Raw genomic sequence first — 21667 nt, 5'->3', positions numbered from 1 at the left:
AATGGGCGTGGGAGAAATAACATGTATACACATTTTACCAGACAGACAAACAAACAGACAGTGAGTTGATATAAGCTTTGTAAAAAAATACATTTCGTATTCCGTACGCTGTGACAAAAACCTCTTTTGTTTTAAGTGCTACTCGGTGAAACATTTCAAATTAAAAATCCCCCCCCCTCTTAAAAAAATGATACATTTGAATGTAGTTTAACTTAACAAGTTAGATGAATATATTCAACTAAATAATAATTTTGTTTTGTAGAAATTTCTGTGAATGATATGGTAACGGTCCTATTTTTTAGGACCTAAAGAAAATATTTTATTAGAAATCGAGCAAAAAGGCTGATTTTACAGTAACGGATCAGGAAGTTCTTGTATTCAAAGTACTAAGGTAGTCAGCAGTTTATCTTTCTGAAAACTTCAATATCTCATTGTCTCAAGAGTCTCGCCTCTAAAGTTAAATATAAAAAGATAAAGATAACTGCCTAGATGTTGACATAGATATCGACGAGAATAATATGAAGTATAAAAACACAGGCTCAAGATAAAACATGACTCTTCGTCGGAATCGGAGAAATAAAAGTGAAACCATGTTCTTTATTTATATAGGTCTGTTGAGACTAAGAATTTGTTTATCATATTTTTTTTAGTCCTTGTACTGTGTCTTAACCAATGAAAATTTGCCACAATGTCATAGGAAGTCAAAGTTGCATTGGAGCCTGTAGCACGAAGAAATCTATTGGACAAAAATACTGTAAATGGGGACGTGTTTGAGGGCTACACTGCCGAATCTTGAAATTGGCGGACTAGAAGCCCAAAATGAACAGGACGTCATGTCAACAGAGTATAGAAACATCTTGCATGGTAGGATCTAATAATGGTCGAAGACATTAAAAATAAATACCTAATCCGAACATTATCATTTTTCAATAACTTTCCTAAACTCCAAGAGTACACTTATTTCGGACAACAAAGAATGTGTATGTTGAAAATAAAGGCACTAGACGAAACTTGGTTTGCCAGATCTATCTCTACATAAATCTTTTTAAGTAAATGAAAAGGATAAAACTTTCCATACGAGTTTTTTTTTTCCTGGCACCCAAAAATATTTTTTTACGTGTCACCAAGCAACTTGTTCCATCGCCATAACTAACCGATAATTTTGAAAGTAAAAAGCAAGGTTAATTTTGTGATAATGCCTGTTCATGTGGTATGTGCTCTGGACTATCGTTCAGTCGTCTCGAAGGTCCCGGGTTCAAACCCTGCCCACTGCCATCTGTAATGACACAAGATGCGTAGAAGTTGATGTGAATCGGGTTTTTCCTAAGTAATGTGACGAGTAAGAACAGAGTAGGATAATGAACAAGAAGAATAACGGACAAGACGCCTAAGAGGACGACGCTAGGCTAGCGACGACAGAGGACTGTGCCCTTTTTATTGTTTATTAAATTGTTGAAGTTATCAGCCTGCGTTATTAAGTATATTCTTGATTCATTCTGTTGTTGTGTCATATGGACTCGCATGCACCAGTAACATATATATACTCATCAACAAAATAGACCATCAACAGATGTGGCGACCCACGACGGCCAGGGCGTCATTTTGATCTACAATCTAGTTAACTTCGTGTTCTGGATATATCTATCTACAATTCTACACTTGGCGAAGTACACTGGAGAAGTACTGGATTAACATTCGTTTATTTCTACTAGATCTACCCTACGTCTGTGCTAATTATCTGGACTGCAGCTGGATTTTGGCATCTTTGTTCCAGTGGATCTAGACTTTCTATTAGAGAAAATTCGAAACCGTTACCAGCGTCTAGCTTTGTCAGCCATGTTGGATATTTTTAGATTGAACTTGGATCTATATTGACTAGATCTATATCTATTGTGTCTGACAGTACCTTGGAGGGATTAAAAAATTTTATATTACTTGATAATTTTGTAGCCAAGTGTGACCCTCAATTACAATCATTTATCAAAGAAAGGAATCCCAAAGTTTTGGATGATGTTACTGAGATAATAAGAACATATAAAAATGCCTATCCCAACAACCTTTTTTCATGTAAAGATAAAAAGAATATTGATCTAGTGGGATATACACAGGAAAACAATGAAAGAAGTAGAAATAGAAGTAGGGATAGCCAACATTTTAGATATAGCAATAGTAGAGATAGGTCAAACAACAGGGATGTTACATGTTATAGATGTGGGAAAAAAGGACATATGGCTATGAGATGCAGGGGAACACAAAACAGGTCAAACAGTAGGAATAATTATAATAGATCAAGTAGTACACATAATTACAATAGGACAGATAGTAGAAATAATTACAGAGCAGACAGTAGGAATAGGTACAGCAATTACAACAACAATTACAATAATAACACATACAATAGGAGTAAAAGCAGGGAATATAAAAATAGAGATTCTGACAGAGTGTTTTTTGTTAGGGAAAATAAAAACAATTTTGCTTTCTACCCAGCTTTTATTAACAATGTTCCAATAAAGGCAATCCGAGATAGTGGCTGTAACACACTCGTGGTTCGGGCTGATCTCATTGAGGCGCAATATTATAGGGGATATACAAGGAAAGTGGAGTTGGCAGATGGCAGTATAAAGGAATTTAAAGTATTTAAAGTATTTATTGAGACACCTTTTTACACTGGCCATTGTGAGGGAGTAGCCATGCCTAACATGAGACATGATATGTTAATTGGAAACTTAACAGGTTTGAAGGAATGTTCAAGACAGGAAATTGAAGCATGGGAAAAGAAATATGAAAGGTTACAGCAGAATAGGAATACTGAAACAGATAATTACATTAGTAATATGGTAATAACCAGATCTAAGAACAAGCCAAAACAAGAAACTCAGGAACTTATTGATATGAATGATGAAATAGTTAATGGTGAAGAAGATAAAGAGAAAGAGGTTGAAATACAAGGTCAAAAACAAGACGAAACGCAAGCAGAAAAACAGAAAGATGGAACTGAAGAAATGAAAACAGAAAAATTGAAAGGAATAAACAAATTGGCTCAAGAACAAAAACAAGATAACATCATTGGGAAAACATATGACAGAATTAGTGACAGGAGAAATAATAACCCAATGGAGAAATATGTCATAGAAGAAGGAATACTATTTAGGAAAACAAAAATAAATGATAGAGAAATAAAACAATTAGTCTTACCACAAAAGTATTGGAAGGATGTCATGATTTTGTCACATGACAGTAATTTAAGTGGACATAGAGGTATAAAGAAATGTTTTAGAAATTTAGCAACTCAAGTATTTTGGCCTAAAATGAAAGGAACCATATCAAAATACATAAGATCATGTGATATGTGTCAAAGAAGGGGACTTAAGGGTAAATTAGGTAAAGCTCCATTACAGTCAATGGATGAACCAAATAAACCATTTCAAAAAATAGCAATAGACATCATAGGACCTTTAACTAAAACAGAACATAATAATAAGTACATATTGACAATAGTAGACATGTTCAGTAGATATCCTGAAGCAGTGGTATTATCCAATATAGACACAGAAAATATTATTAATGCTTTAGATCAAAAGTTCATAGTCAGACATGGGATACCAAAAACATTACTATCAGACAATGCTTCTATGTTTACATCTGAGTTATTTAAAAGATGGATATTAAAATATGGTATAGAACACATTAAATCATCGCCATTCCACCCGGAAGCCAACGGGCTTTGTGAACGCCTTAACGGTGTTATAAAAAGATCCTTAGCTAAAATTGTAGAAAATAATCAGAAAAACTGGGATCAATATATTAAATTTGTTCTATTTTCTATTAGAAATAATATTCATGAGGCAACTCAATTTTCACCATATGAGTTAGTACATGGAAGGAAACCTAGGGATGAAATACAAATTTTTAAAGAAAGTTTGATCTTAAATAAAATAGAAAAGGAAAATGACAATGAAACAGCTTTAGATTTAAAACAAATATGGGCGGAAGCTTTTGAGAATAACATGAAATATAAAGAAACAGTACATGAGAACTTAAATGAAAAAAGAAAATTAAGAACATTGGAGGTAGGAGACAAGGTATTACTTTTGGTAATTGACTTAAAAAACAAATTAGGAAAACAGTGGAAGGGTCCATTTGTTGTTACAAATAAAACAAGTGAAGTAAACTATAAGATTAATATGAATGGAAAAATAAAAACATATCATATAAATAATTTGAAGTTATACAATGAGAGAAATGAAAATCAATTTCAAAATTTGGATACAGAAGTAAACAATGAAAATCAAACTCAAAAGTTAGATACAGAAACTGTGGAAAATGAAAATCAAGTAGATGAATGTTTAATTGTTTTAATCAATGAGGAAACTAATGAAAATGATATTAAAAATATTCCTATACTAGAAACTAAAGATAACCAAACATGGGAAAAACTGAATTTAGAAAATTTATCTCCAGAAAAAACAAAAGACATAATAAATGTAATCAATGATTTTAAAGAAATTTTTTCCAGTTTGCCAGGAAAAACAAATATCATAAAGCATGACATAAAGTTAACTAGTGACAAACCTATTTTCATGAAGCCTTATAGGATTCCATTACACTTACAGGGAAAAGTTAAAGATGAAATAGACAACTTATTAAAACTAGGAATAATAGAACCATCCAATTCAGCTTATGCTTCACCAATAGTTATAGCAAAGAAAAAGAATGGGGATATAAGGTTATGCATAGATTATAGACAGTTAAATAAGATAACTGAATTTGATCCTTACCCTATGCCTAACATTGATGACATATTACACAAATTGTCAAATGCTAAAGTATTTACAAAATTGGATCTGACAAAAGGATATTGGCAAATTCCTTTAACCAATAGAGCTAAACCTTATACTGCATTTATCACTCCTTATGGAATATTCCAATGGAACTTTATGAGCTTTGGGCTTATAAATGCTCCAGCTACCTTTAATAGGATGATGATGTCGGTTATAGGTCATAGAAAAAATGTAATCTGTTACTTAGATGATATATGCATTTTTCATGAGGATTGGAAAGAACATTTAAAAGGAATTAGGGAGATTTTTGAGTTAATTAAACAAAATGGTCTAACAGTTCAAGCAGAAAAGGTAGAGATAGGCTTAGAAGAAATCACATTTTTAGGACATAGAGTTAAAAATAATACTATCAGTCCCATTGAAGATAATGTAAAGAAGATATTAGAAATAGAAATACCAACAACACAAAAACAGATTAAATCAATACTAGGGATGATAAACTATTATAGAAAATACATACCAAATTTAGCAGAGATAGTTGATCCATTAAACCAGTTATTAAAGAAAGGACAGCCTAGAAAAGTGACTTGTAATAGAAAGTGTGTAGAAGCTATAGAGAAAGTTAAGCATATTTTTTCTACAAATTTAATATTGAGATTACCGGATGTTTCTAAAATATTCTATGTCACTACTGATGCTTCTGGTAGTGCTATAGGAGGTTGTTTGATGCAACAGTATGATAAATTACACCCAATAATTTATGTAAGTAGGAAATTATCTGATACTGAGAAGAGATACAGTGTCATAGAGAAGGAGGCTTTAGCTGTTGTTTGGGTTGTAACTAAGTTGGAAAGCTATTTACTGGGAAACAAATTCATATTGTTATCTGATCACAGGCCTCTTAAGTTTATGCAAGAAAAAAGTATTAAAAATGGTAGATTATACAGGTGGTTTCTAATTTTACAAGAATATAATTTTCAATTGGAGGCTATTAGGGGAGAAATTAATATTGTAGCTGACATGTTGTCAAGAGTTACAGTGAGATAAACTGTTGTAAATAATGATTATTCATTTTGATTTGTTTATGCATGTATATATATGTATATGTTCTAGTCAATGGGTATGAATAAGTTGTTTATATATGGACTATATATATTTTATTTCCTTTAAAGGAAGATAACTCAGTAAAATATAAATTGGGAATTTTATTAAATCAAGGGAGATAATTATAAAATTTCAATAATTGAAGTCAAAGGTGTAAATTAAAGTAAGTATGATCATCTACAGTCATTATTTTTTTATATAATCATTATCATCCATTAGTAAAAGGCTAGGTCAGTTTGGAAATGGTAAGTGGAGAGAAAATATACTTATTGGTACCCAACAAAAAAGTTAAGTAGAATAATTTGGAAAGCTGTTTTGACACAAATATTACATTTTGTCTGACAGGTAAGGTTTGGTGTGATGTGAGGCGACCAGCCATGAACATATAGCCAATGACAGTATTTACTCTGAAAAACTCTGATTTATGCCTATGGAGTCAGCAAAGGCATCTTCGTATGTGGACTATATACATGTGTATTTACTCTGAAAAACTGTTTTATGTCTGTGGAATCGACAAAGGCATCGTCGTATGGGGACTGTATACATGTCTTGATGGACTTAGTACTATTAGTTGGTGAAACTATTACACTGTACTATACTATTTCATCGTCAATGACATGAGTGATGATTAGAACACTGTATACCGGATATTTTCTTACCAATAACTGTATTGGAACTGTACATATTGTTTTCTTGGTGTCAACATTCAACTACAGTGTGAACTTTGTGACATAGGAACATGGACAATTTTACCAGGAACTGATGAAGATGGGAAACATGATGATGTCCATCAAGATCAAGATATATGTTTGTTTTGTCTTTCCCCAAAATTTTGGCCATGTATATTGTACAGACATGACAGTAGGGATAGTGTTTTAGACTGAAAAAAAAATTGACAAAATTTTTTTTTTGATAAAGGGGGGAGGAAATATGTAATGACACAAGATGCGTAGAAGTTGATGTGAATCGGGTTTTTCCTAAGTAATGTGACGAGTAAGAACAGAGTAGGATAATGAACAAGAAGAATAACGGACAAGACGCCTAAGAGGACGACGCTAGGCTAGCGACGACAGAGGACTGTGCCCTTTTTATTGTTTATTAAATTGTTGAAGTTATCAGCCTGCGTTATTAAGTATATTCTTGATTCATTCTGTTGTTGTGTCATATGGACTCGCATGCACCAGTAACATATATATACTCATCAACAAAATAGACCATCAACACATCCCAAAATGTCCTGCGGGAGGATTGGGCTTGGATCCAATTACCATCAAAATCAGAAAGAACATGCGAAATGTACAAAACAAAACACGCTGTAATTTCAAGAGAACTTTTGATCAAATAACTAAAGTGTATTCTTTGTACCTGAATTCGTACAAGTGCTCCTTCTACCCTAGTGTCATAAGAAGATGAAATGGGGTTTGCCTAAAAAAAAAAGCCTGGAAAACCAAAGCTTATCATAATTGATTAACATGCATGACTAGATTGTTCACATGAAGAGCATAGGACGTAATTTTTTATCTTTGAAGTAATATATGTAATCTACTTGTCTAGGAAGTGCGGCTTCCCAGAATCATCACGACCTGAATACAATGGAACACACAGGTCAATGTATTCATGTTTGAGGAAAGACATTCCCACTTATCTGTGGAGTGTACGAGTGTGGGAATCAAAGCACCAGATGATAACATTAGTTTCTATGTGAGCAAAGGAAAAAAATGCATATTCTTTCACTCCTAGATAGTATACATGACTGAGCATTTAGCAGTAATTACTTCTGGCTTGCATATCATTCAATAGGTACATGATACGATGGATATTTCCATGTGTCAGAATTTACTGTCCACGCTTCTTTGAGGCTAAATGTAATATATGAGAACCATTGCGGGGCTCGCCCTGTTTAAATTATGCTCGCCCTGTTTAAATTATGCCTGTCTAGAAAGGTATGTTCCTTGTGCCGAGGTGTTACGATTCTAATTGGTTTTCGTAGACCACGTACATATCTCTTGTAGTACCCATTTCTTGAAGTACACATTTATCGTAGTACACATCCCTTGTACACATATCTGGAAGCGTACATTAATTGTAGTACACATCTTTTGTATCCGGCAACACATCTCTTGCGCTGCGTTTTATTTTGAAATGCCCTTTGTCAGGTGAAAGACCTAGATCTAGATCTACTTCAATTCATGTGACACTTCCTGGCACAGTCAATAAAACTCTGCACGGGTTGTCGAATACAATGTGTCGCTGTCTGCTAGTCCAAAAAAACATTGTCTGAATGGAACACTGGGTTTAAAGTGGCATTTAACAACATAAAGTGAAGCCAACATGATTTTCCTCTTCATTTTTTAAGCTGCTGAGATTTTATTCCATAATGCATCATTCACAATTCTTACCGTTTATTCGTTTAAAAAACGCTTTTGTAAAAATGAATAAAATGTAAACACTTGAAACGAATAATACTTTAAACTGAAGCGAACGAAATGCGAACTATTTTTTTTAAGGCAAAGGCTATCTAGAGAAGACTTAGAAAATGAGCGAAGTAAAGAATGCAGAAGGAAAGAAATTCCATTTCTAAACTTCTTACGATTTCAAGATATCAAAACAAATGCATTACTTGGTATCTCCTCGGTAAACACAAAAATTAGAATACAAACTCCCAAACTTATACCGCTTAGAAAAACAAAAAAAAAGGACAAGCAAGTTTTAATGGTAGCGACACACAACCCTTTTCGGCTTTGAAGACATACTTCCGCAGGGATACACAGAACTTTTCGGCCTCGGAGACATACTTCCGCAGGGATACAAAGAACATTTTGGGCCTCGGAGAAACACACATTTCCGCAGTGATACAAAGAACATTTTGGTCGTCGGAGAAACACACATTTCCGCAGTGATACAAAGAACATTTTGGTCGTCGGAGAAACACACATTTCCGCAGTGATACAAAGAACATTTTGGTCGTCGGAGAAACACACATTTCCGCAGTGATACAAAGAACATTTTGGTCCTCGGAGAAACACACATTTCCGCAGTGATACAAAGAACATTTTGGTCCTCGGAGAAACACACATTTCCGCAGTGATACAAAGAACATTTTGGTCCTCGGAGAAACACACATTTCCGCAGTGATACACAGAACTTTTTGGACCTCGGAGAAACACACTTTTCCGCTAGGATACACAGAACCTTTTGAGCCTCGGAGACGTTCGTGTCAAAGGCAAAGTTCGCATCACTTCAAAAAATGTCAAGCCTACTGTAACCCAAACATTGCGGGTTTTTTTTTTGTTTACTGTTTCCAGAAATCTAAAAGAGCCGGACATGACCAGGGGCCGTAGGTTGGTCATGTATTTCGGCTAGGGATATCCCAAAAGTTTAGGGTTTAGGGTAGCAAAAGTTTAGGGTTTAGGGTAGCAAAAGTTCAGGGTTTGAGGTAGATAGAAATCCAAATGACTCCCTGGTCGATATGTGAAAAGACTGTAGGCGACATTATATGCAAACACGATCTTCTATGTTCGACAACTGGTCAAAAAAATTTAATGGGTGGTCAGTGTTTGACAAAGTCTGGGATTACGTCTGGACACACATAAATTATGTTTACTGTTTTATGAAAGGTAAAAGGTCAAGAATGGGGTACCGCACTGTAGCCTCAGTAGCTTTCTTTTTTTTTTACTTAAGTTATTATACTTAGATCTAGTTAAATATGCGGTGGCTCGCTTGAAAAATCTGACAGAGGAATTTCAAGCCTCGACCATCTAAAAGTCAAGAGCAGCTTCTAATTATTGTTTTATCTTCTCCCTCCACACCCTTTTGATATATCACGACCTTCACATTCAGTGGAATGGTAATAATAACTTGTTACAATTGAGCCCTACATTAAGAGCATAGTGTAACTAACGTAAGTTCAGATTTACCAGTTACCTGATTGAACTGTAAACAACTTTAAGATCATTAGGCCTTCTCGTTGTACTCTTCATAATATAGAGGTGTATTGATGTATGGATGTATACATGCACAGATATAGAGATGTATAGACGTATAGATGCATGGATATGTACATGAATAGACAAAGAGATGTATTGATGTTTACATGCATAGGCGTATAGATGTATACATGTAATAGATATAGAGATGTATACACATGTATAGATAAGAGATGTAGAGATGTATCTGTTTTTCTATTCCCTAAACTTGCATAGGAAGTCAATCTCTATTTAGAGAAAAGAACACTGATTAGAACAGGATAGAGATCATGGTTTCTATATAAGAAAAGTCCTTTGAGAAGAGAAAGCACATACATTTTTAATTAGAAACACTCCTTACGATCTTCTCAGACATTCATTACCTCTGGATGGACTACCAGTCGCTCACCAATGTTGAGATACATTTTCGATCCCCCAGCACAAGATATGAACTCAGTACCATCAGCTCACAGTTTGAGTGCCCAACCACTTAAGCCAACGGGCAATATTGCATCAAATGACAGGCAGAAATTACAAAAAGATATCGACATGCACAAAGCAGACACACACACATACACACACGAAGCAGACTGACAATAACATCCACTTACCTAGTGTTAATCAGGTAATCCAACTTTATCTCCATTCCGTAACATATTCGTAAAGCACATCCAGTGACAGGTGCAAATATTATCCAGAGTACGAAATCCAGTCACAAATCCATGTAGCCTATATCTTTTTTGGTAGGCTAAGACTGTGTTTAAAAAAAAAGAAAGTTAAAGTAGTCTCGATTATAAAGAGCTGCCAACTATTACACGTAAATATTATTCTGTATTAGTGTGAAAGATACATTAGCTTTTGGAACTAAAAAAAAAAAAGGAAATACCATGGTATTTATTGTATTTCTATTGCAGAGATGTTATGTTTTTTTTATATATATTTCCTAGATTTTTTTTTTGGAATGCACGTTTTCGTTTTATCATCTCTTTTATTAAAAACAACAAAACTTCTTTTTTAAATTATACAAAAAAAAGCTAATTTTTTAATTAGTTCTACAATCCACATTTTTTATAACTATACTATTATAACAAAAACAAGATTTAAAAAAACAACAGCACCAGCATTTAATTAAAATCGCATCCTATGGGCTATTCAAATAGCCGTACAATATATAGGAAATAACCCCAAAGAATAATTATTCGAAGTGCAAAATGGGCTCTAAGTTATAATAAAAAACTACTAAGAAAGAAAGTAATAAACATAAAATCATCATGACACAACTAACCTATATATATTTTGTTATAAGTTGTTCTAGAAAGTGGAATAAAGTAGGAAGGTAATGCACATTGCTCTAAGATGATCTCATTGGCTGGCCTGGAAAAGTTAGATGCCCAGAAGCCTGGACTCTTCAAAGTACCAACATTTTATTAGTAAGTGACAAAAAATACGGTTTATTAAAAGAATGAAGATCAAAAAAAGAAAATGAGTTTCTTTTATTTATGATTCTTTCAGAGTCCCCCTAACTCAAAATAAAATGTGGGTCCATCTGTATAATAAAAGTACGCTAAATTAAAGATGAAATATTTATTAATGCATCGCAAGAAATTCTAACTAAGGCAAAAGACAGAGAGGAATGGAGAAAGACGGTCGATGAATCTTGCATGGTGCACCAACGGTCCAACAGACTAAGGGATAGGTAAAGGGTAATTGTAAAATATATTTATTTATTATATATTCATTTGTGGATTTAAAAACAAAAACAGCTAAACAGGCAGCATTTTGTATACATCTTTTTTTTTCTTCAATTGAACAGATCTAAAGAAAGAAAAGCAGGCGGCGAATAGTACCGTGTTTTTTTAACACAGAGGAACACCGACTACACATCACAGATGAACACTGGCACACATAAATTATTCACGTGGAGTAAACACAACAACACACATCAAACGATTCATTGATATCCACTGCACATCCAAAAACTGTCCACAAAAGATCTGCTGCGAGATTACCAGGCTAAAAATGTAGGGACTTAACTGTTATACAGAAACTTTAGCCAGATCAAAGACACAACTTCGCGCTGTATGCTCAAGTTATTACAAAGTTTGATCAAAGCGAAAAAAAAAAAAGCACAGTAAGGTATAACCAACAAAAATATGTCCCTTACAGACCTTGTACATAAATTGTTGCATATCATTTGTCAACACGCAGCATTAATTAATCTGTAAAAACTCGAGTATAAAGAGCGACTATAGACCTACTTGGCGTATTAAGGCACTATTTAAACACAAAATTACCTGTTCACAGATGGCTTTTATTGTTCATTAATTGAACTTGGCACACGCGAATAATCCACCCAAGTGAACATTATAAAGAACTATAAACACAATTGATTTTTTTTAACGAGGACATTAGACGTTTTGTGATGGTCCTTCTGTCCCAAATCAAACCTTTGCTGGCTCTACCTTTATCTGGCGGATGTTATTCCCAGCGTGTGTGTGTGTGTGTGTGTGTTCAGAATTCAGGACAAAGTGCGAGAAAGATATACAATGTACATGTGTATGATCGCACACTTAGACAAATAATAGAACCCAGTGTGTACACAGCATTCAGAGATGTTGAATCAAGCAACTTGACAACATTTTTTTTCAACCTTAAATGCTCTTTCCTGATTATGGCGGAGGCTACCCCCCCACCCCACTTCAGAACACCCCCACCCAATTCCCATTGCTATTCTTTTATTTGTTTACCCCTCCCCCCCTTTCCCTCCTTCTCCTTGGTTCTACTCCAGTTATTTTCGATGTCGTGGGAGACCTCAGGAAAAAACTGGAAGTCTAAAAATATCTTGACAAGTATTGCCAATGACCATGAGCCTCAAGGAAAAGGAACAGGAAAGTGTGTGTGTGTGTGTGGAGAGGAGGGGTGATAGCTGCAGACGTAACTAATATTCTTCTCTTTATATGATATTTCCTAAACCTTTTTCGGCCTAAGAGACCGACACTTATGTCACTGGCTGTGTCACCACACACACCCCACACACATCTTCATTGAGTCCTTCCGACTTTTTGAGGCTTCATTGTGCACAATGTGCAAATGTTTCGGAAGGGAATGGATTAGTGGGGGGGGGGAGGGGGGGTAGCATCGCGTCGTCTGAAGTCGTGATTAAAAATACACGAATCAACAGACTAACAGGCGGCCGTTTATTGGACCAGACAAAGGTTTCCCCTTGGAAACGTCAAGGTCGGCGGGCAGATGATGTCAATGTTCAGTGACTAACGAGGATTTCGTGACGCCAGCACTGTAACCGACCGCCGTAACTTTCTACAGTAAAATGTCAGGTACCAGAGGCGGACTTGGGGGGGGGGACAACTGGAAAAACTTTTCATCTTCCACGACTAACAAAAAATCTGAAACCGTTTGCATAAATGTATTAACAATATGCTAAATAATTATCTTCCTTACTTCCTGTGTTTTTTTTAACTACAAAAAGTGAACATTTGTAAAAATGTATTTTTATGAAAAAAAAAATTGCTTGCATGGTTGATTTTAGAAATTAAAATATTCCCTTTCAGAACTTTTAAAAATCTAAAATATCACATATCAGATTTTCAATGACTGTTTTAGTTTATGAGATCTAAACGTAAAGGACGAACTGACGGACAGACAGACCACACAAAACTAATAGCGGCTATTCCCCTTTCGGAGGCCGCTAAAAATGGCACTCTGAAAAAAAAATCAAAGTCACTACAAAAACGTCTTTTCGCTCTGGAGTTCAAGAATCGTCTTCTATCTAAGACTGCTGACGACAATGCCACATATCTTGCATTATTCACAACCAATCGCTAACCTCTTCCCACCGTCACCATAGAAACAAACACACACACACACACACTTCAGTACCATACTATTGAACTATGATATTAAAAAAAAAAAAAAAAACTGAGGCGTCTTTCTGTTATGACTGGCTGCGAAAAATCCGATGTTGGTGCACTTGCATAGAGATAAAAAAAGTTCTTGTCCCTTCCAGTTCCTGCCTAGACAGACGCCGTCTGTCACAGCGGGTGCAGACTGCCTTAGGGATTTCCCGCCTTTTTACAGAGGCAAAGATACAAGGCGTGTATTTGCTCATCGTTCGCAACAGTCCAAATTCTAGCCACTCTGCACTCTGACCATAACACGCAGATTTAAAAATACATTTTTGGGATCATTTTTTTCTCTCTTAAAAGAAATAAGCCTAACTTCTGATTAAGTTACAAGTAAGTAAAGTTTCCCTTTCAGAATTTGTGAGCTTTAGGATAGATGATGTAAAGGTCATCTGATTCTGTAGCCCACGGCTAACTAGGGTGCTGAGGCCAGCACAATGGTACCCATTAGAGCTGGGTGGACTCAGAGGCGCCCAAGGATCCAGTAATTAAAAAAAAAAAGTCTTCCCAAAGGAATCGAACCCGGGACCCCCGTTTGAAAGCCAAGCGCTTCACCGCTCCTCCCGCTTCTGATTAAACGTATCTAATATATAAAAAAAAGAAGTAGTTTGTAGTATGTATTTTTGTCGAAGAGGCCACAATAAATATAACCAAGGTGTAACCATACAGAAGATAATGCAGCGTGTGGTGAAGATGTTGGTGTGTGACTAGTTCAAAGGTTTAAAAAAAAAAAAGGCGGATTGTTAGAAGACCAGGATGTTAGCTTGTTTACAAGTCGCAGACGTCAAGGTGAAACGTTATTGGTTAAATAGGATTCAGAGAAATAGAAATCATATTTTGTTTAGAACTGATGGGTTAGGTTGGACTACTTAGAACAGGATGTTCTTAATGCCATAGTATATATATAGTCTATGTGTGATGCTAATTGAGGACAACGATCAAAGAGAAGGACATACAAGAGGGGAAACAACTCATTGGTTGTGGTGTAAGCTGTGGCGTTCATTTTTTGTGTGACTTTAATTGGATAAATGTGTTTTTCTAATGCGACAATATCGTAAGGCATCATGAAAAACGACTTCACAAAAATCAAAAATTAAATTTGAAAGTTCAATATAAATGATCTCAAGTTGGAATACTTTAGACATCCAATACTTATACTCGAAGTCCTCACTTGACTCTCACTAGTTTGTGACGACAGACGATCTTGTGAAAGAATGTGACCAATGTATTTATTACCTCCCCTGGTAGATAATGTTAATAAAGTAAAGTAGTAAAGTAAATATTAGGTGGAGAGAGCCAGTGACCAAGAAGAATATGGACAGCGATAAAACGTGGCCCAAGCTGGAAGAAAAACGTACCATGCGAAAAATGTCCAGCTCCTCTACCACCAAAGCGAAAGCCACCTTAACCTGCGATATTTGTGGACGGGAGTGTCCCTCCGAAATAGAGCCCCACAGCCACGTGAAACAGTGTTTAAGATGAACCATAGTCGCTCTATGACTGAAGGAGGCCAACAAAAGTCAATATTTAGAGTTGAGTTTAAAATGACATCATCGTTTATTGTGGTATTTAATTTCTTCATAACTTCATGTAACTTTAAAACATGTATATCTATTGTTGTCGGATTTCCGAATTCTGAAAAGCTGCGTGATCTTGAGTCTTAGAGATTAAACAAAACTACACTGCTGTATAATAAAGTACACAAAATTGCAAGTCACATATTTTCGTTTCATAAAACTCTTTTATTGGCCAGTCTATATTTATAAGTGTCCATGGTGGATACTAAAAAAAACATCTTTTATAGCAGCACTTGAAATAAAGTAAATAAAGTTTCTTTACTATGCATATTTGTTTCATATATAAATGATTACATATTTTAAAAAAAACGTCAAACATATATATAAGTACTTCTAGTGATGACACATGTATCTAGAAACTGTCGTCTGCAATGAACAAAACTATGTCCTTGGAAACTTTAGAAATTTGATATACGCCCACACAGCACTCTTCTAATATCCGACATCATTTTCCGTGGGTTTATCCAATACAAAGAATGGTTCGCATCATTTCATTGGTATTTTTTGTTTGGGCCACGCACACATACACACACTTTATATAAACAAAGTTTTCTTGGAAAATTCCCATCCAGCCAAGGTTCTTGCTGCTGGTAAAAACTAGTCGATTACTATGGCTTGGCCGAAACTAACGATACCGTAACAATTAAAGTGTTGCATGTAACTTGAGGCACACTAAATTTTTAGCATTTTAGTTGGGTCGACTCTGTGACGTAATACAAATCATTTTCTTCAACTCTAATGGTTACTTGACTGTTACGTGCAGATGAGACTCTTCATCATACACCAACAAACTCATCTACAGTAGATTATGGAGACTTTAATCTTGATCAACAAATAATATGTCAATGGACCTCATTCACCAATCGTAAACAAACGACATTTAGTCACGTGATAATATTGATAAAACAACGAAAAACTGTCACGTGAAGGCCGTTGTGCATTAAAAATTAGATCGTGGCTAAATGTTGTTTGTTTACGCTTGGTGAAGGAGGTCCATTACAGCTTCGTTTCCATTAATCCATTTTTGGATCCTTCCATATCTCCCCTTTCAACACGCATTCACACCATTCCACATTCACATCATTCCACATTCACACGATTCCACATTCACACCATTCCACATTCGCACAATTCCACATTCACACCATTCCACATTCACACCATTCCACATTCCCACCATTCCACATTCACACCATTCCACTTTCACACCATTCCACATTCACACCATTCCACATTCACACCATTCCACATTCACACTATGCTGCGCACGTAACATTGGCATTAGTTGGAAAAAGTCAAAGCGGTTGGTAGTTGAGTTGGCCACATGACACCCTGGTTAACTATAGGCCATAGAAACAGATGACATTTACATCATCTGCCCTATAGCTCTCGGGTTTGAAAGGTTAACTTTACAACTAAATTAGCATGGAGTGGTTTGAATTTCAAAGGGAACCGAATGAAGGAACTTATGAGCCGCCCAAAGCGAAGATTGAAGAGTTATTTCACCCCTTCCTGAATGCCACCATCTTCACTGTCTCACATTTGTCACTACCTTATGTCGCCTAAATGTCATAGGTAGTCCTGTCCATTGCCAATGACAGGCAGTCAACAGTTTTGTCTGCTTCGGATGTGGCAAAACATAAAAGATCACAGCTGAATACTGCAGTCCTTTTCAACCATCATATCATATCATCAAATGATTAGCAACCAGTATAACAACGATGAAACAATAGGCTTTTTTTTTTATTTTATTATTCGAGTGTTGAATTTTTTTTAAACCGAAACTATTCATCTCTTACGTCAATGCAAATGGTAAGAGTGACATCCCTTGGGGTGACGTTGATCCCATCGGTCGACATCGATCCCCAGCTTAGGTTTTTTTTTCAATCTAGGTTAGAATGGAGGGGGGGGGGCAGGGCGTGCGAAGGGGCATCATTGAACGTAATGTATTCCATAACACCTGGGTTTTTTTTTCCCCGTTGAAGGATGAGACACGCGACGATAAATTAACATAACATTGTTAGGAGATACAGAGAGGCTTGATGGTAAGGGAGACGACTCGGTTTAATGCAGGTTCATCTCCCTTGCTAAATATGTCTTTGTGTTTCTTTGTGTATGGTGTTTGTATACGTAAAGATAGTGTGCACTAGATACATCCCCGAAAGTCTTCAGACAGATCATGATGATCGAGACTGAGATACATATTTCGATTAAAGGAATAGATATAGTTTTTTTTTTCCAGAAGATACTGACGCACTGGTGAGTAAAGGTCAGGTGAAAACCTATAAGAGAAAAAAAAAAGAAAGTTCCCCTTTCAGACCTTGCGATCTATAGGGCAGATGGATATCAAGAACAAACTTTATGGACTTTAAAGGACATACACTATAGACTATAAAGGACGTAAAGTATAGACTGTAAAGGACACAAAGTATAGAGTATAGACTGTAAAGGACATAAAGTATAGACTGTAAAGGACATAGATTATAGACTGTAAAGGACACAAAGTATAGAGTAAAGATTGTAAAGGACATAAATTATAGACTGTAAAGGACATAAATTATAGACTGTAAAGGACACAAAATATAGAGTATAGATTGTAAAGGATATAAATTATAGACTGTAAAGGACATAAAGTATAGACTGTAAAGGACATAAATTATAGACTGTGAAGGACATACACTATAGACTGTAAAGGACATAAAGTATAGACAGTAAAGGACATAAAGTATAGACAGTAAAGGGCATACACTATAGACTGTAAAGGACATAAAGTATAGACTGTAAAGGACATAAAGTATAGACAGTAAAGGACATAAAGTATAGACTGTAAAGGACATACACTATAGACTGTAAAGGACATAAAGTATAGACAGTAAAGGACATAAAGTATAGATTGTAAAGGACATACACTATAGACAGTAAAGGACATAAAGTATAGACTGTAAAGGACATAAATTATAGACAGTAAAGGACATAAAGTATAGACTGTAAAGGACATACACTATAGACTGTAAAGGACATAAAGTATAGGCTGTAAAGGACATAAACTATAGACTGTAAAGGACATACACTATAGACTGTAAAGGACATACACTATAGACTGTAAAGGACATAAAGTATAGACTGTAAAGGACATACACTATAAACTGTAAAGGACATAAAGTATAGACTGTAAAGGACATACACTATAAACTGTAAAGGACATTAAGTTTGTAAAGGACATAAAGTATAAACAGTAAAGGATATAAACTATAGACTGCAAAGGACATAAACTAGAGACTGCAGAGGACATAAGCTATAAACTGTAAAGAACATAAACTATGGACCGTAAAGGATTTTAACATTAAAGATACAAATTAATGTAAAGAACTGGTCCATAGGACACTCAGGGAAAGCGATATCGATGTCCTCTCAATTATGACCCTTTAAGATTTAAAGAGGTTGTTAAGAAGAACAGGAGTCCTTCCATTTGCCTCGAGATAGAATTACTGAAATGTGATATTTATTGCTAACTAATCACCAGACAGATAAATACTAATCCAACATGGATTAATGGTTTAAGCAAAACACTTCCGAGGGGGGGAGGTACTATGAGCATATTCGTGGTGGTCATTTCAAAATGTCCATATATAGGGATTAAGTCTCTGACCACCTTTCGCCTGTCCACACCCCCACACACAGCTACATTTTCCCACACACACACAAACACATCCACACATATATATACACGTAGACCTGTAGATCGGACCGGCAGACATCATCGCACTTCGTCTGCAATACAGCAAAAACATTTTTCCCCTACGTCAGATTAATCATTCATCTCAATTTCCTTGACCAAGACCCATCGCTGTCCAGGTTCAGGGGAAGTTCAAAGATCCCACAGGTGTTGGATGTAGATAGGTGGAAACAGTATAGACCAGGTCCCACCACGGAAATACTTTGTTGGTTAAATCTATTCAATACGCTCACTCTGAAATACTCTGAATACATTTTAGACATATTACGGAGACCAGTTTAGAGAAGCGAAAAATATAAAGAAATTCTCAATAAATTTTTGTTTTAATGTTTAGCGGAATTTATAATCAATGTGAATATAAGAGAGATATCCCTGCCATATTCCCTGGTACGTAAAAAAAAAAATAAAACTGGGGGCAAGCAAAACTTATTACAGTGCAATAATATTGTACTCAGCATGAGATATTAAGCAAACATCCTTAAATCCATCCATTCATTCATCAATCCATCCATCCATCATATCTAACTGCTAGATTCCTTCATGTGTAATGAACTCAAAGCGATTCGTAGGATCTCTACAAAGTATTAAAACAATTCTCTATAGAGTTGCGAACAGATAGAAGTTTGTCTCTGTCAGGACGTCGTGTTCACCAAGCTTCTATATTTATGTGCTCTGACTGATACAATCACAACAATAGCGCGATGACATGTTTCAGATGAATGCTATTGAAGAAGAAGAAAAGATAAACAAACACAGTCATAGAAACACACACTTACAGACAATATTTTAAACGTACCTTATATACAAGTGTATTTCAGATGTATCGTTTCTGTTGGGGTTCTCGCCAACTCTATATTTAAGATTCACCACATCTTGCTAACTTACCCAAGAGGAAGAACCCCACATTTACTACAATATTTCTCAATACTGAAAGATTTATTTCCCTTTTTCAGTATCGAAGAAAATTAAATACCAATACTTAATTAACTAATTGGATAATTTTTTTTTATTGATTTATGTTTTGATAGCAACAATGTACAATTGTGCAAAATTTTCAACTTGATCAGAGACTAAGAAACGGGAGACATAGCGTGTTCAAAATTTGTACCAGACAGACAGACTGAGATGATATAAGCTTTGTAAATAGGTTGTCACTTCGCTCTTCTACTGTCAACAACACATGTTTAAAATATGGTTACAAATGACGTCTTATATTCATATTATATTCACACACAAGACGATACCGAAATGGCAGGCTTGAAATGGCAGGTTTGATCTCATTGACGTAATATAAGCATTTAGAAATTAGTATTCAATTTTTTTAAAAAGCTACTTGAAAAAAATGCTTCTGCATAAATATGTGATCAAATGTTTTGGTTGTATTTATATATTTTGTATATGTATTATGTAGGCCTAATTGTTTTGGGTATTGCTGGCTGGATTTTGTTAAAGGTTTATAACAAATCTCTTTCGGGATAATACCGTTAAGAGGTCTACGTTTATCATGACAAGATGCATAACTCAGCACAACTTACCTTAGTTTAAAAAGGACAAAGAGTTTCTATCCAGTCTATTCCTACATTGATGTACATCCATTCAGAGAACTAAGACACTAATACGAGATGACGCAAAGCGATCCACTGTAAGGAAACTGTCAACAAACTAGAGTGTTCATGTTTGCGGCTAAAAATCCCACTGGACGCCATACAATGCTGTTTGAGGTTCCGGACCAAAATATTGAGAGCACTGGGAAGGAGAGGGGAGATTATTGACAGGACCTTAACCTCGCGCCCTGGATTGTACCGAAAGTAATCGCCCCTTTAAAAAAAAAAAAAAGTGAAAGATTTTTTTAAGCCGCATTAGCATAGTGGTGAGGAGATAACTGCGAGAAGAAAAGAGAGAGAAGTTGTGTCCCTTTCGTTTCAAGAGCACAATTGCTATGAAGTATAACAAAGGTTACAATTAAATAACAGTAATAAACACGTGAATTTTTAACTAACAATGGGTCTCCCAAATTTCAAATGTAAACATTTTTTTTTTTTTACACATTTTGATAAAGCGTTTGCAAGCTCTAGTAATTTCTTATCATCGGTGTTTTATTTGCGTAAAAGTATACATTTTATTTGAGTATACAACGATATCCATAAGTAAAGGAGGTCAGGCGAGCTAGTGCGAGACCTATTTTCATAGAAGGCCTTAACACTTGCCTGCAACGCCGCAACCTGTGGGCAATTTAGACCAATAGCTCGCTTCCGCGTCACAGGTTTGTACGTCGTGGCAACTAGCTAAAACGAATGGTCTCGACTAGTGCTCGGCCTCCACAAGAGAATGGTCCCAACGATAGCGATTTCTTACGGTAAGCAACACAGTCGTAGTTAACTCTTTCTCTCCGTATTTATTTTTCTTTGTTCCGATTGCATTATTCATTTGGCTCCCTTGTATTTCACTATCCTGTCAAGATTAAACTTCAATAACTTTTTGTTTGTTATCAGAAAATGTTATATTTGGTATCGAATTATAGGGGAATGTAGATAGGTCCTATCTCTTTTATTTTTTCCACTATACAAATTCACGTTTTTAAATC

At 35.4% G+C, this 21667-nt stretch overlaps 1 protein-coding gene across 2 annotated transcripts in view; it reads right to left on the bottom strand.

The window, feature by feature from the left end:
- LOC106051164 (uncharacterized) overlaps window positions 1-20760 on the bottom strand; it is a 109753-nt gene extending 88993 nt beyond the window's left edge. The window contains exons 1-2 of one of the 2 annotated variants that reach the window (XM_056016432.1): window positions 20619-20760; window positions 10462-10604 (exon numbers count right to left, since the gene is read on the bottom strand). The gene's annotated coding sequence lies outside the window, so the exon portion shown is untranslated. Of the gene's footprint in view, window positions 1-10461; window positions 10605-12144; window positions 12434-20618 lie in introns of those variants that run through there. The other variant, XM_056016430.1, reaches the window with a different exon arrangement.
- Window positions 20761-21667: the final 907 nt, after the last annotated feature.

The sequence above is a fragment of the Biomphalaria glabrata genome, chromosome 17 (genome assembly GCF_947242115.1).
Source record: "Biomphalaria glabrata chromosome 17, xgBioGlab47.1, whole genome shotgun sequence".
In the NCBI taxonomy this organism is placed as follows: Eukaryota; Metazoa; Mollusca; class Gastropoda; family Planorbidae; genus Biomphalaria; species Biomphalaria glabrata.
Note: the sequence above shows the minus strand (reverse complement) of the source record. Positions and strands in the feature narration are given on the sequence as shown.